The sequence below is a fragment of the Rosa chinensis genome, chromosome 4 (assembly GCF_002994745.2).
Source record: "Rosa chinensis cultivar Old Blush chromosome 4, RchiOBHm-V2, whole genome shotgun sequence".
Classification (NCBI taxonomy): Eukaryota; Viridiplantae; Streptophyta; class Magnoliopsida; order Rosales; family Rosaceae; genus Rosa; species Rosa chinensis.
The window spans coordinates 23,223,084-23,237,331 of record NC_037091.1 but is presented as its reverse complement, the minus strand read 5'-3'; positions in this window follow the sequence as shown (position 1 = coordinate 23,237,331).

Genomic DNA, 14,248 nt, shown 5'->3' with positions numbered 1-14,248 from the left:
CAGTTATATTATTAAGGTTTTATCCAATTAATTATCTGCTAAAATCAAGTTGTACAACTTTCAGTTTGCAATTCATTGAATGGCAATATGTATAGGATGCAGATTGTGATAAAATTTTACAGTGGAATATAATTTACTTTGTTTTTATTAATTTAGAAATTTGGATTAATAGAAACTTGGTAGGACTTCGAGCATGCCTGTGATTGAATGCATTTATAACACAAAGTATGCTTATACTGCTGCTATAGCAGAAATTCATGTGATATTAGTCTGTTGCAAGGTGATCTTGGAATGCTGGTGTTTATCTTTATTCACCATACTGTTCTTAGGTTCCTTTAAGCAGGCATTATTGACAGAATTCTTAATCAGTTGAATTTAAATAACTTAAGTGTTTTAAACTCACAGTGCACTCTCCAGTTGATCAATTTTATGTATATATATGATGTGTGATAGTATTCAGACATGACTTAAGGCAATCTCAAGTTCAAGGGGAGATTGTAAGCTATTGATATAGCTTATGTATAGAACTAGACATTGCACAAAGTTTTACTGATATGCAGCTATACATGTGTGTATATATAATTATGAAAATTGATCAGAGTTTAAAATTACATGTGAACAAGCTATTATTCAATTCTGTTTATGGATAAGTTTGTATTTAAATTCAAAATCTGTGCAGTTGATAAGCAGTTGATGGTTTGATAAAACAGTTAAGCAAATGACAGTTTCTTTATGGATGAAACTGTCATGCAAAGCCTCTATATGAATGTCATACTTGTCCCTTCTGAAACACGAGTTCTTTCTCAAAAATTAGTCCCATTACTAAGAGAAAATCAAGGTGGATTTAGGAGAAGACTGTCATGGACAATGCAAGTGCATCAAGTAAGTTTCTGCATCCATGTTCTTATGTTCCTATTTTCTGCAGATACAGGATTGGTAGGATATTTTCAATCCCGAGTTCAATTACACATTCTGGTAATCTGCAGTAGTTTATATACATGTTTTGATCTAGTATAGGTTCATATCATCTCTATTTTGACTCGATATGTATTTTGGTTCTAACATAAGTCTCCTGAGTAAAATGTTCGTGGGACTGGAGAAGTGCTCCTAGTGGAGCTATGCTCGAAAGGAAGAGGAATGGAGCTGTGCTCCAATGATAAAGAGTGCCTTGTATCTCCATTCCCAATGTACATATATATGTTGTTTTTTTTTTTTTTTTTTTTTTTTTTTTTTAAAAAAAAACATGTAGCAACGGGAACTAATACATTGTTATTGGTGGGACTGTAGAACTTTGAACACAATGTCGGTCTTGGAGTGCATGACTACTGCAAGCCACTTGTCGAGTTGAGAGCTGATGAGATATGAAATTCCAACTATCAGAGAGTGACGTCTAAATATAGAAGTTGAGATCTAGCTTTATTGCTGCCGGGCTTTTTTTGGGATGAAAATAAAATAGCCCAGCTACCCTCTTCAATCCTCCAACTATAAGTTACTTATGGAGGCTTAAGAAACACAGAGAAAAGTGAGAGCGGAAGTGATAGTCGCCCAAAAAGACGCCGTTGCTACATTCTCTGGCGCCCGTCACTACTATAGTATCCAATGTCTGTCGTCGCCAGTGCAGAGCTAAAGGATAGACTCGGCGTTGCCATCTTTCGTTGTTGCTACAAATTTTGCTTCTTGAGTTCTTGTTGCTTTAATTTTGTTGTTTGTTGCTTAAATAGGGTAACTTGAACCAAGTGCTGGTGTGTACAGAAAAATACTTGGAGTAGTTATGGTAGACGAAGACGAGGATTTCAGTTAAGCGGTGAATTTGAAGGTGAGCTTATGTGATTGATGTCAGACTCTGTTGGGTATGCTTTGAGAAAAGGGAGATAGAGAGTAAATATCGGAACTTATAAAGCTTTAAATATAATGATCCCTGATTGTTGCCTTGTTTTAGAAAGGGCTAAATACAAATTACTACCCTCTGGTTTAGGTCTAAAATCAATTCAATCCATGAACTTCTAATTTCATCAAAAACACCCCTGCACTTTCAATTTTGATCTAATAGGTCCAATTTGTTAGTTTTCCGACAATTGAGTTATTTAACTTGTTAATGTGGCTCATATATGGCCTATGTTTTATGATGTGGTGTCGAGGTGGTCTGTATAGTCAATTTAGGAGTGAGTCCTACTATTAAAAATAAATAGTTTTTCAACAAATAATCCAACTATAACTTGAACTCATAACATAATATTAATGAATTGGACCTATTAGATCAAAATTGAAAGTGCAGGGTGTTTTTGATGAAATTAGAAGTCTAGGGACTGAATTGATTTTGGACCTAAACCACAGGGTACTAACTAGTATTTAGCCCTTTTAGAAATTCATGAATTGTAAGGATAGGAGATACACACACACACACACACACATGCTTAACGAATCATCTGCTTTGATATGCACCTGTCCTTTGTTTGAGTCAACCCCAGACATATTCATCTCATCTTCTAGACATATTAAACATATAGATAGGTATCACATGCTTCTGTCAATGAAATTTTGACTTCCTCTCCATCCTCTTAGATGTGATGCATATATATCTATATATTTATTTGTAGATTGATGCCGATCTGTTTCTTGCAAGCTGTTGTTTGCTATCGTGTGTATATATATGGGATCGTCTATATATGCTCAAGCATGGCATACAAGTGATTGGTGTGTGAATGATGTGGTGGTTGAGTTGACTTGACTTCTTAACTTCAGTGAAGATGCCCATAAGCTTTTCGGGTTAGAAGGGCACCCCCATTTGATAAAGGAGGGTAGCATCACAAAAACATTGGATAAGCCCTTCGAGTCAAAAGATGGTAACCCCCACCTGACAAAGGTGGGTAGCATCACCTCTTTAAAATAAGAAAAATTAGTAACAAAATATCGAATATCGAGGAAATATCAATAGTTTGAAAAATAGGAATTTCGATAGAAATATTGATCTCGGTAAATTTTTGAAAAAAAAAAAATGATGGAAGTTTAGAAAATAACATGGAAATCATTAATTAATTTTTTTTTGTACAAGAAATCATTAATTAATTTTCATGAAATGTTTTACATGATCAGTTATCTATAGTATTTCAATCACAAAATGTTTGATAAATTTAATTGTATAATGGTTGTAGTAATTTAGAGCATCTTTAGCAAATCTAGCTATTTTTTAGTTAAATATTAGCTAAAGTAGCTAAAAAATCATTTTGGCTAGTCATTTTAGAAATACGTATGCATCAGTGCTCTCTATTGTAGCTAGTTTTGAATTTATATTATTTTTTAAATGAAGATGAAATAGTTTAAATATATTTATATGTTATATAAAATAACTCAATATATAGGATTGTTTTAAATTATAAATTATAAAGAGCCGCATCTCGCTCTTTATATTTAGGAGCGAAATAGCTAAAAGTTATAATAGAGAGTCACTTAGGAGTCTAGCGCAGCAGGTAAAATATATAAAAAGCTAAACATGCTCTCCAAAATAGCTAAGGAGCAAAAATATAGAGTTTGCTAAATATGCTCTTAGAGTATAGTAAGATACACGGACATGACAAAGATATGAAATTTTACATGAGAAATCTAAAAAATGACTAAATATAGGAGACAAGGAGAGTTAATTATTAATATAATAATATTTTACAATTAAAAAGATAAGCACGATCGATGTTACACTTTGAAGAAGAAAAAATTAATAGAAGCAGAAGAAAAATGAAACTATAACAAAAAAAAAAAAATTAATTTCAGAAAACTATTAGAGAAATTTTAAATACACAACCCTAATCACTTAATACACATCCCTATTATTTTATATTTCAAATTAGATTTTGTAGGTAGGTTAAATGACCAAAACAGACATCTATGTATTAGAAGAGGAAAAAAATAGTCATATTTTCCTTATATTATTCTATTTATGTATAAATAGTTAGATAAGCACAATAAATTTCTATACATGGCATCCCAATTTAATACAAGAATAAAATTAGAAACTATCTAATTTATTTTTTTCTTAAATAAATTGTAATTAAATGAGGTTAGAAACCATAATATTTAGAATTTCAAACTCAATGACATTAAATGTTTTTAAAACATATTGCTTTACTCCAATTTTTTAGTTAATATTCTTTTTGTTCTAAGAGTTAGGATTAATCAATTTATTTTCTAATAAAAAAATCACCGGTGAAAAATTTTGTAATTATTAATTTGTTTGGACCTTCTAATGACAACTTTTTAGTTTCACCGTGGAGAAACTACTGATATAGTTTTGGTTGAATGTTCAACTCATAATTTTATACTTGATTAACATGGCGTTTGGTGGATGAGAGCTCAAATAACACAAAACCTATTTATATGCATCTATCTAAAGGGAACAATAATAAATCTTCATGGATTTCTCAATAACTGACACAAGCAATCAATATGGTCATTTACAAAACGTCAATATACTAATCATATTAAATAGTAACCTTAATATAGTAAAAAAGTAGGATTTCATGATTGAGATTAAGGATATTTTAGGTAATTTGGGTTGTGTATTTAGTAAAATATTAAAATGAGAAATTAAATGGGTGGTGTATTAAGTATGGAGTGTGTATTAAGTAATTAGGGGTGGTATTTAAAACTTCTCAAACTATTATTTTAAAAAAAACGAACAAATAAAATAAAATAAAAAAAACCATTCCTAAGTGGATTGTTAATCCACACATGGTATCAAAATTAAAGAAAGAATTTTTCTTCTCTGCTAGGTACCTAGTCTGGAAAGCTCTAGAAGTTTGGCAGCTTTCAATGAGATTGTTTCCAATTCGGATGGAACCGGAGGCAAGATCCCAGTTCAAAAGCCTACCAAAGAATACCAATTTTGGGGTGGTGGGGAACTAAAATTCAGGTAAGTTTGGTCGACGTCTTACGTCATGGGTAGGCAGGAGTTTTGACAGAAATATCCCTAGATAGCGTTAATTGAAGATTTTAAGTTTGTGGCTGAGAGTTCAATGAGTCGGTGTCAGCGTGCCAGCTGGGTTGATAAACCATTTTGGATTGCTTTTTTTGCTTCGTCGTTAGTCTTGGGGGTATTTTCGTAATAGCAAGGCTTTCAATTTTTCGGATGACGTCGTTTCTTGATGGATCCTTCTACTTCCATCCGTCAAAGGGTCAGAAGGTCACTGGTCACCAATAATGGAGACAATACGTACCTTTTTCTTTTTTAAACTACAGAGAACCCAATCTTTTTACACAAACTACTCTTATTAGAGGAATCAAAATCACAAGTGTTAAAGTAAAATGACAATTGAAATTGGTCTATTCATTTCATTTCATAGTCCCTTTATATAGGGATAAAATTACAATGGAAATATCGATTACTTAGATGATACTAAATGCTGATTGATCCGTAATTGTGCTGATTGATAGTAATTACTGATTCCTTGATTCCCTCTCCGTCAGTTGCTTTGACGAAGGCACACAATGTGTTTTTCCTTTAACACTCCCCCTTGTGCCAAGTCAAAGACGAAATGGTGCATGAGTTGTTGCCTCACTAAAAACCTTGCCAAGTAATAATAAAAACCCTGTGGGACAAAAATAAACCTTGGTCGAAGGAAAATAACACAACGCACCTTCTACATATGTGTGTTAGACTCCCCTTGACGTCTACACCTTCCCCTGATCTTTACATTAATCAAGGGAGCTTGGAAAGTCTTCGCATTCCCATGTTTTTCACATGTTTCTCAAGTGTGGCCTTAGGCAGTGATTTGGTGAACAAATCTGCCACATTCTCCTCAGACCTTTCTTGATTCACTTGAATCTTGAGGAGGGCTTGTTGTTGTTGATTGTAGGAAAACTTTTGGTGATATGTGTTTTGTATTATCACCCTTGATATGCCCTAGCTTCATCTGTTCGATGCAAGCTGCATTATCTTTATTAATGCAAGTAGGCTCTTCAGTGGTAGAACTCAAACCACTAGTCCCTCGAATATGTGTGATGATAGCTCTTAACCATACACACTCACAAATCACCTCATGTAGAGTAATGATCTCTGAGTGGTTCGAGGAGGTAGCCACAAGGGTTTGCTTAGTTGTTCTCCAAGATATCGTCGTGTTCCCATTGGTAAATACATAACCAGTTTGGGAACGACTTTTATGTGGGTCAGATAGATACCCAGTATCAACAAAACCAACCAAAACGTCATTTGACATTTCAGTGTAGTGAGTGGCGCTTTCGCCATCAACATATCCTTTAGGGATTGTAGTTCCATCTGCGGTCCCTGTTGTCTCTCTATAGGGAAAGAACAGTCCCAAGTCAATGGTTCCTTTTAGGTATCGAATAATGTTCTTGATACCATTCCGGTGACGCTGCGTTGGCGCTGAGCTAAATCTAGCTAACAAGTTCACTGAGAATGCAATGTCTGGTCGAGTAAATTGGGCTAAGTACAATAATGCGCCTATTGCACTTAGATAGGGAATTTCAGCTCCCAACACCTTTTCGTCTTCTTCCTTTGGACGAAATGGATCTTTCCTTGCATCCAAACTTTGACCGATCATGGGAGTGCTAGCAGGATGTGCTTTGTCCATGTTATATCGCCTGACTTTTGGACATATGTAGACTGGTGGATTAGTATTCCACAAACTCTGTGTTCTAGTTCAAGGCCTAAACAGAATCGAGTTTTTCCAAGATCCTTCATCTCAAATTCAGATTTCAAGTAGCTCGCGGTTTCTCTTATTTCATCAAGAGTACCTGTTATGTTCATATCATCGACATATATTGCTACAATTGCAAATCCGAAACTTGTTTTCTTTATGAATACGCAGGGGCATAATTCATCGTTCTTATATCCCTTCCCAATCAAGTAGTCACTTAGACGGGTATACCACATCCGCCTGGATTGTTTTAATCCGTCAAGTGAGCGTTTCAACATAGTTGCAAACGTACTCCGTGGTTTAGAGTCACTTGACTTGGGTAATGTAAGGCCATCAGGCACTTTCATATATATCTCTGAATCTAGATCCCCATAGAGATATGCAGTAACCACATCCATGAGCTGCATTTCCAGTCCTTCTGAAATTACCAAGCTAACTAAGTAGCGGAACGTTATAACGTCCATTAAGGGAGAGTATGTCTCCTCGTAGTCAATTTCAGGGCGTTGTGAGAAACCTTGCGCCACAAGGACAGCCTTGTACCTCAGGACTTCATTCTTCTCATTACGCTTTCTGACAAAGACTCATTTATGTCCTACAGGCTTTACACTTGGTGGGGTTAGCACTACCGGACCAAATACCTGTCTCTTTGTCAGAGAATCTAATTCTGCCAGGATTGTTTCTTTCCATTTAGGCCAATATGCTCTTTGTTGACATTTTGCAACAGAGCGTGGTTCGATATCATCGTGCTCTGTGATTCCTTGAGCAACAGTATATATCATCAATGTGTATGGAAGATCTTTCTATCAACTCATACGCACTCTCATAATCCTTTGAGATTTCTTTGTTCTCTGGAATCATTTTAAACATCGGAGCGTCCTCTAGTATTGATTCATGGACATAACTATAATCAGAGACAATCTCATGAGAGGGATTCTATACATTGATGATTGGTTTGTGCCTTACTCGCCCTCTTCTTCCTTGGGTGAGTATTAATCAAACCAAGTGGCCTCCCCCTCTTCCTTTAGGGAGCCACGGCCTCAACAACACCTCCACTAAGTGTGGTTGTAGTGCCTCTATTTGCGGCATCGTGCCCCTTGTTGGGGACTTCTAACCTTGCAGGCACATTTGCAGCTGGTATATGTGATCTCGTCACTTTTGCAATATCAGTAAACGCATCAAGCATCGAATTTGCTACGTTCTGAAGATCGATTATTCTTTTCACTTAACTTTCACTTTGTGAAGTGCGGGGATCAAAATGAGACAGAGTGGGGACAAACCACGACAATTCCTGTCGTTTTCTTGGAAAATCCTTTTTCCTATCTCCCCCTAACGACGGGAAGACTGTCTCATCAAAGTGACAATCCGCAAATCTAGCGGTAAAGAGATCGCATGTCAAGGGTTCCAAATAGCGGATAGTTTGTTGGGGATTCGTATCCAACATAAATACCTAATCGTTTCTGAGGACCCATTTTAATGCGTTGTGGGGTCACAATAGGCACATATACTGCGCATCCAAATATGCGTAAGTGTGAAATGTCAGGCTCATATCCAGTTACCAACTGGTACGCAAAAAAATGGTTGGCTAGTAGTGGGTCTGAAACGAATAAGTAAAGCTGCGTGCAATATTGCATAACCCCATGCAGATATAGGCATGTTGGTGCGCATAACCAATGCCCTAGCCACCATCTGTAGTCTTTCGATGGTGGCTTCTGCGAGACCATTTTGTGTATGCACATAGGGTACAGGATGCTCTACGTAGATCCCAATTGACATGCAACAATCATCAAATGCTTTTGATGTAAACTCTCCAGCATTATCAAGCCTTATAAACTTGATAGGGTGATCAGGGTGGTGAGCCCTTAAACGTATAATCTGTGCTAGGAGTTTTTGCAAATGCAGCATTTCTTATGGAAAATAAAACGACATGTGACCAGTGTGTCGAAGTATCCACCAGAACCATAAAGTACTTAAAATGGTCCGCATTCTGGATGGATAGGTCCACAGATATCTCCTTGTATCCTTTGTAAGAATGGAATGTTTTATTTTATATCTTTAGCATAGGAAGGTCTCGATCCTGTTTTTGCTAAAGAGCAGGCTTTGCAAAATGAGTGATGTGCCTTTGAAATAGTCAATGAGGCCTAATGGGAGGTAGTGCTTCTGGTACTTCAGAAAGCAATGACTGCATTTGAGCAGTACTAGGATCGACACCTTGCAGTGTGACAGATTTTTCTCCCACTTTTTTTTTTTTCACTCGAAAGAAGGGATGTCCATATGAGTTCTTTAAAATACGGATCATCATGTAACGACCTCGGTGGCCTAGGCGGTCATGCCAAAGCCTGTATGAGTCAGTGTCCCACATTTCATTGTTGGTGACAGTATAGGATTCAATGATCCGAATCGTAGTGATGTACAATATTTCACTAGATTGACCCATAAGTTTCTCTAAGATGTGTTTCCTTCCACATTCATTATAGGTAATATAAAGGTATTCAGTTCCATTCTTTGTGTTTTTACATGATAATCGTTGGCACGAATATTTTTGAAACTTAACAAGGTTCAATTAGCTCTTGGTGCATATAGAGCATATCTCATATTCTTTAGAGTACTTCTATTTTAGTAGAATGATAATCTTTGCATTCTAATAATTTTTCTTTTTCTAGATGTATTGCTTTACATCAATATAATGTTATTTCAAACCATGTAAATATGTGTATAGGAAATAAATTTGAATAAATTCAGTGCTTCAGAATAAAATTCAAAATTTATTAATAAGCCAACGATAATCAAATCAAGGTCTTGTTCTAATTCATCAAACCATTATTGTAATAAACTTTAAGACCAAGCAAGCAATAGTCTAATTAAAAATGAGGCATTATGCCTTCACATCTGTCTTTGGAAAATAAATAAAGCAGATCAGTCAAGATTGAGAGCATCCATTGACTTAGCAAGTTCCTCTTTGCCATTGAAGTCTGCAATTGTAAGGTTGACGTCTAGGTCATGATCTCCTTCTTCCATAGAGTGAGCCTCTTGTTCTTTAGACTCTCTATACCTCTTGTAATTGGCTGCTACTCTGTTGTTTGCTTGGCAGTTCTTGTACCAATGCCCAATGAATCCACACCTATAGCATGGTTCATTGTCAACTCTTTCCTTTTGCATCTTGTTTCCATGATCCCCATGTCCCTTTCCACGTGGTCCATGGTTGCCACGTGGGTAGGGATCAGCACGTCTAAACCCCTTTGCATTGGAGTTCTTTTCACATTTCATTTTTCCATAATTAGCCTTGGGAATTTTCTTTGTCCTAGTAGGCCTGACATTGTTATTCAAGAGAATCCCATTATGTCTCTCAGCCACTTGCAGTAGGCTTATCAACTTATTGAAGGTTGTGATTCTTTTGTTGTCATACTCCAACTTATACTTGTTCGCTAGTATAAACGCTGAAGTAGGAAATGTGGTACGAGTCTTGTAGATCATATCATCTTCTGTGATTTCCCTTCCACATAAATTGAGACGTGCCTTTAAGCGCAGCATGTCCTTGTTGAAGTCATTGACCTTTTTATAGTCAAGCAAGCGGATTCCATTCCACTGAATAGCCAGTTCTGGGAGTAAAGTGTCATGAATGTTCCCAAAACGTCCCTTAAGGGCATCCCACAATTCTTTGGGTGTCTTCAACTGAAGGTATTTCCAGCGTAAGCTAGGATCAATATGTCGCCTCAGAAACATTAAGGCATCTGCTTTAACCTTATTAGATAGTTCATCATCTTTGGGGTCAGTAATGGTGGTAGTGTAGTCTTTCGCCACAAAGGCAGTTTCCATATCGGAAACCCAACGATGGTACTCAAGTCACTACTAAAAAAAATTGCTTTTGCGACGCCTATTTTGCGACGGCAATTTGGGCTTTTGCGAAGGAAAAAACTTTTCGCGACGGAAAAATGAGCCTTTTGCGACAGAAATATTGGCATTGCAATAGGTGGCGTCACAAAATCCATTTGCGACGGTAAAATGCCGTCGCAAAAGATAATTGCGACGGTATTCTCTTGTCGTCGCATCAATTATTGTTTTGCGACGGCTATTTGCTACGCAGGCTTCCGTCGCAAAATATCCATTAGGGTAGCCCAGGTGGAGGTATTTGCTACGGTTATGTTGCCGTCGCAAAGTGTAATATTTACAAAATAACCGCCAAACCTTGCCGCCAAAATTGAACCGCCAAACCTTGCCGCCAAAATTGATGCTACGGTTAGTTTGCCGTCGCAAATATATTTATAAATTTTTATTAAAATATTTTGATAAATAAATAAAACTATATAATTTTATACCAATTGCGACGCTGAAATGGCCGTCGCAAACGCTAATTTTATTTTATTATTATTTTTTATTTTTTCCTATTTCCACAAAATTAAACAAATAAATAATAATAATAATTAAGCAATTAAATATCTTCAGAATTAACATTAATTCATGAAAAATACAGTTAAACATATCTATTGAGTCATCATACCATATTCAAATACAAACACTAAAATGAAAATAAATGTGTTGTCATTTTCAAGTATTGAAAATTATAACCACACTTGAAATAAAACAACAATCACAAGTGCACCATTTTACTTTGTCATTTTGTGAGCTTTGCACTTGCTTTCATTTGCTTTGCTCTTTTTGCCATGAGAACTTGTAATATAAACATAAAAAAACCAATGTTACCTTAATGTCCAGTAAGCAAGATAGACAACAAAATGCACATATTCTTTCGTGATGGTGTCTATACAAACAAAAAAAAAAACATTAAGACATTGATGGACCTCAATCAATAGTAACAATACATACTAATTTCCAATAAAAATTTTGGAATTGTTAGTGTAATTAATGGCTAGAGCTCTATCTTTGTTTGAAAGCCATTAGTGCAATTGTCAAAACCTTACGGCAAATACAAGTTCATCAATATCCTTCAATTAAAACTAGAACAAATCACAAAACGCAAAGTCACAAACAAATACATAATCAAACATTTGCAACACACAGATAACCAAATTCCATGTAAAAGAACATAAAAAATCATACGTATAGACCTCGATAACTAGCCTTAAGGTTATAAATAAGTTCTTACGTGCGAACCGATATGGCTAGCTACTTTCACAATGACACAACTATCTGAAAATAAAGTCTGAAATATTGGTATACTTTTGTAGGGAAGTTAAGAATGTTTATGTTCAGTTCGTGAACAAGTCTGAATATGGGAAATTATTAAAATCAAATGAAACAAACAGAAACATAGTATCAACTGAAGAATTTCCTGATGCAGACCCTCAACTTCGAAAAATCATAACTTACTCTAGAAAGCTCCTTTTCATGAGATTTCAATTTTGACATGATCTTCTAGATGGCTACTGAAAATTTCATGAAGACACCAAGTTCAAATACCCAGCCAAAATGTACAGTTTTTAGTAAGAAGGCAACTGGGTCAAAAACTACAAAATGCAGACTTCTGTCATTTAGCCTCGAAATTAACCAGTGAATCTTAAATGAAACTATATGAAACTATATAGATATTAGGCCTAAAGTATAAGCTTTCAACATGAATATCTAAAGCAGAAAGTTTAATCGGTTTTCCATTTACAAATTCAACTGTTATTTACCAGCCAAAAGGCCTAGGCAATTGAACAAGGTTCGACTAATTCATACAATAAACTTTTTGAAAGGCTTAGTCAGTAAACACCTTACACAATATGCATCAATACATGAACAAAACATAGAAACACGAAGTCCCAACTTCCCTGGGTACAAACAGAAACATAGTATCAATTGAAGAATTTCCTCATGCAGACCCTCAACTTCGAAAAATCATAACTTACTCTAGAAAACTCATTTTCATGAGATTTAAATTTTGACATGATCTTCTAGATGGCTACTGAAAATTTCATGAAGACACCAAGTTCAAATACCCAGCCAAAATGTACAGTTTTTAATAAGAAGGCAACTGGGTCAAAAACTATAAAATGCAGACTTCTGTCATTTAGCCTCGAAATTAACCAGTGAATCTTAAATCAAACTGTATGAAACTATAAAGATATTAGGCCTAAAGTATAAGCTTTCAACACGAATATCTAAAGCAGAAAGTTTAACCGGTTTTCCATTTACAAATTCAACTATTATTTACCAACCAAAAGGCCTAGGCAATTGAACAAGGTTCGACTAATTCATACAATAAACTTTTTGAAAGGCTTAGTCAGTAAACACCTTACACAATATGCATCAATACATGAACAAAACATAGAAACACGAAGTCCCAACTTCCCTAGGTACAAACAGAAACATAGTATCAATTGAAGAATTTCCTGATGCAGACCCTCAACTTCGAAAATTCATAACTTACTCTAGAAAACTCATTTTCATGAGATTTCAATTTTGACATGATCTTCTAGATGGCTACTGAAAATTTCATGAAGACACCAAGTTCAAATACCCAGCCAAAATGTACAGTTTTTAGTAAGAAGGCAACTTGGTCAAAAACTACAAAATGCAATTGTTAAAACCTTACGGCAAATACAAGTTCATCAATATCCTTCAATTAAAACCAGAACAAATCACAAAGTGCAAAGTCACAAATACATCATCAATAATCAAACATTTGCAACACAAAGCGCAAAGTCACAAAAGTCTGGAGAATTACCCTTTGAGTTCCATTTTGTGAAGGGGATATTACTGGAGAATTCTGCTCCAATGAGGGCTGGTCATGATTTGCATTCGGAGTTACTTCATCTCCTATAGACTCCCTCAAAATTTCATGCCCACTAGTTGCATCAGCAATCTAGGAAATATATAATACATATATACACATAATAAACTTAAGTTAGTGTAAGTAGTAATACATACAATTAACAAAAGTCCAATTTATAAACCACTAGTTTGCATATGAAGTTTGTACTCAACCTGTCTAGGAGACTCTGTGCACCTTCCAACCGCTTTAAAAAGTGAGAAGTAGTTTGATTTGGCCCAACTTGGGGATAAACTGATGGAGGATCATCAGTTTCACCCATATTTGGAATGCCCATAGCTTCATGCAGCATTTCAAACATATCATCTTGGACATTTAAATCAACTTCAGTTTCAATTTCAGAGTTGGCATGGTTAGTAGCAACTGGAGGTTCTCCATGGTAAATCCAATTCGTATATTTTCTCAAGAACCCATTATCTTTGAGATGTTTTCGCACAGTTTCTTTGGGCAAATAAATGGGCCGATTGCAACATTTTCTACATGGACAGCTTATTAGTTCACTTTCATTCTTATTGGTGTATGCAAACTTCAAAAAGTCTTCATAACCATCTATAACCCTCTTTGACCATCTGTTGCCTAAGTTTATCCAACTCTTATCCATTGTGAGATGCAAGTTTTCTAGATCAATCAAACAAAACATTGAGTCAAGATTATGTATGTCAAAGGCTAAAGGTTTATCAAAGCTACATGTTTGTGTTAATTGAGTTTTCCATTAGTTAGAAGTTTGTCTTGGTTTCACTAAGCTACATCAGAATATGTATGTCTTGTGCAAGTTATATTTTACGTAAATTATATAATGTTATTTTATTTAAAATAAACAAGTGGAGACTCT